The sequence below is a fragment of the Otolemur garnettii genome, unplaced genomic scaffold (genome assembly GCF_000181295.1).
Source record: "Otolemur garnettii isolate 467f Iridium unplaced genomic scaffold, OtoGar3 scaffold00048, whole genome shotgun sequence".
Classification (NCBI taxonomy): Eukaryota; Metazoa; Chordata; class Mammalia; order Primates; family Galagidae; genus Otolemur; species Otolemur garnettii.
In genome coordinates, this window is record NW_003852443.1 from 1,347,669 (window position 1) to 1,350,561 (window position 2,893).

Genomic DNA, 2,893 nt, shown 5'->3' on the forward strand with positions numbered 1-2,893 from the left:
TTATAATCATTAACTTTAAGAGTCTGAGCAGCCTTGAGAAATCTGAAGCCTGAACCTTGTGTGGGGGCAACCTTCCTTGGGGTGGTCAATCCCATTTAGTTCTCTGTGGAGCAGATGCCACAGTGTCAGTCTCCTCTGAAGAATGAATGGAATAGAAGAATTTTCCTCTGATCTCCACCCAGAGGCATCTTCCTCTGTTGTTAGGGGGTACAAGCCCTCTTGCCCATATTTCAAGCTGTTTCCTTGATCTCTGCTCTGGCCTAGACCCTGGACTGCAGATACCAGTCCTCACAATGGGTATATGCTTTGACTGTTGACTGGACAGGGGCCAGCCTTATTAATGTTCCTCCCCAGGCCTTACATGTATCCTCCTCTACTGCCATTCTCTTCCTCAGAGTGTTTACAAACTCAGCAGGGGTGTTTGCAAGCTGCATCCTGTACAGGCCAGGCTTCTAGCAAAAGCAGGAACTGCTCAGATAAGTAATTTACCTGATGGTTTAAAAGTACTAGCTAAACTGTTTTTATTCCATCTTGCTCAGTTTATTTCTCTGTTTTTCCCTTTTTCTGGGCAGTGTTTTCCCTTGCCACAAATGAGGTCTTTGGTCCCCATTTTCCTTGCAATTTCAACAGGGGTGTGCTCTCAATAAAGCTCATGGTCTTGTCCTGTCTCTTTGTGAAATGAGAGTTACCCTTTTCTTCTTCTAGACTTAGAGAATTTTTTTCTCATCTGTGCCTTGATAATGAAGAATGTATCTCATTATAGCCAGATTTTCACACACCATTAGAATCTCTGCAGCTCCCATTTTCAAAGTCTTTTGTGTATCTTTAACACCACAACAGTACTTGCCAATGTCCTGGCTGATTTCATCAAAGTATCATACTATTATTTCCTTTTGCTGAAAAAAATTCAGGTTGGAGAGGACTTCAGTGGATAACTCAATAGCTTGGTTGAATCCATTTGAACGACCATAGGACATATAAACTAATTTTCAAACTTTGATTCTAACCTCTAATCAAACATGTCAGATTGAGTTAGCTCAGTTTTTAAGTCAGCTGATCCAGCTAAAATGATACGATTCACATTCACTTTGTCCCCAGAAATAAACAGCTGCATAGCAGTCTCTGCTACTTTCAGAATATAGCTATACCCTTCTTTATCCTTAAATGGGCCAAATGCAAGGCTGACTGACCTCCTCTGCCCTGTTTCTTTGGGAGATCCACAGTGAATTTGTGCAAGACTTCTCTTGTGTGTCCTTGGAGGATGTCAAAAAGTGCACCCCTGCTATCTGAATCCAAATTTGCTGTCATCAGAAGTCATGTTGCATGAGCTTCTGTATGAAGTCTGTTGTTACACAAATACAATGACATATTAATTGGCTTGAAAGGTTCAAAGTCAACATTGACTTCTTTTTTCCTTTCCTGCATCTGTTATAATTGTTTCACAGTGAACAACCAGACCATTTGGAGGTACTTTGTTGGAAAGTTTGAGTCTCTGTTGTACTGATGTAATGGCTCCCAGGGCTAAAAGGTGGTTTACTCATAACTTAATGTTAGATTCAGTTCCAATCTCATCTGTTAACATATTTGCCATTCTGAAATCTGGTCTTTGGTAGGAATGTTCAATGATATCATGCTGGTGCCATTGCTGCAGGCTGCCTCCAAGCTGTTAATGAGCTTCTTGGTGTCCCCTATTTCCACTTTCCTGTAGGCAGCACTTGTATGGTTAGCCATCTTCTTGCCTCCACCTCCCTAAGGGCCCACCTCCCTGACTTAGGACACCTGCTTAGTCTCTCCAGGCTGCGGTTCATGTTATAATGTGCTCAGTGAGGCCTCTGACATCACTTCCTCCTTCAGGAGCAGAATGGAAGACAGCCTATTTTTCAATTGTTTATTATTATGTATAATGTTTGTATAAATAGTCTACTACACATATTTTGGAAAACATGTATGCATTTTTGGCAGGTGTATACCTAGGAGTGAAATGGATGAGTAACAGGATGCACATATGGACACATAACATATCTGCCAAAAACTTTTCCAAAGGGATTGTACTAATTTACAGTTCTGCCAGGCAACATTTATTATTTCCATTCTTTCCCATCATTTTATTCATTCTGCAGTTGATGTTATTTGTTATTTTATTCATGTTCCTGATTACTAATTGTATCAGTTTCCTATAACTATAAGTCACTGAAAACTTAAGTATATTCTAAACATCATTTATTATTTCTCCCAATTTTGTGAATTGTCTAGGCAGTTTCTTGGCTGATTTCAGCTGGGTTTATTCATACAGGATTAGTTATTTAATGGAAATGACCCAGATAGTCTCCCTGACATGTGTGGCATGTACTGGCTTTCAGCTTAGGTGCCTCAATTCTTCTTCACTTAACACTTTATTCACCAATAAGCTTGATTGTTCTTTTTTTACACAGTGACAGAGTGGTCCCCAGATATTGTCACTATTGGAACATTCCCTCCTTGTTGAAGTAGCAAAACCTGTTGAGATCTATAGTTCTGATATAGTAAAAGCAAGTCAGAAGACCGGCCTAGCTTCAAGGCTAGGGAAATAGGTAAAATACTTCAAGGGAAAGGCTGTAAACAAACTTTTATTGAAAATAGTATCCTTACTGTCTGCATGTTAGTTCTATTATAACATGCAATACTGTGTTTTTGAAGGCCTCTTTCCAGATTTGATATTCTGCTCCAATGGTTTATTTGATTTTCTTTCAAACAATGCTCCAACATGTTGAATGCTATACTTTAAAATAGGTATTGATATTAAAAATAAACAAATTCCTCCAACTATGCTATTTGCCTCTGATATTGACTTGATTACTCAACCTTACACATTTGAATGTCAAAAACCTCTTTTAATTTTGAAAAACCAATGCAA

At 39.0% G+C, this 2,893-nt stretch overlaps 1 pseudogene; it reads right to left on the reverse strand.

Moving 5' to 3' along the window:
• Nucleotides 1-1,731, reverse strand: part of LOC100947147 — a 2,598-nt pseudogene extending 867 nt beyond the window's left edge.
• Between the last annotated feature and the right edge of the window lie 1,162 nt (nucleotides 1,732-2,893).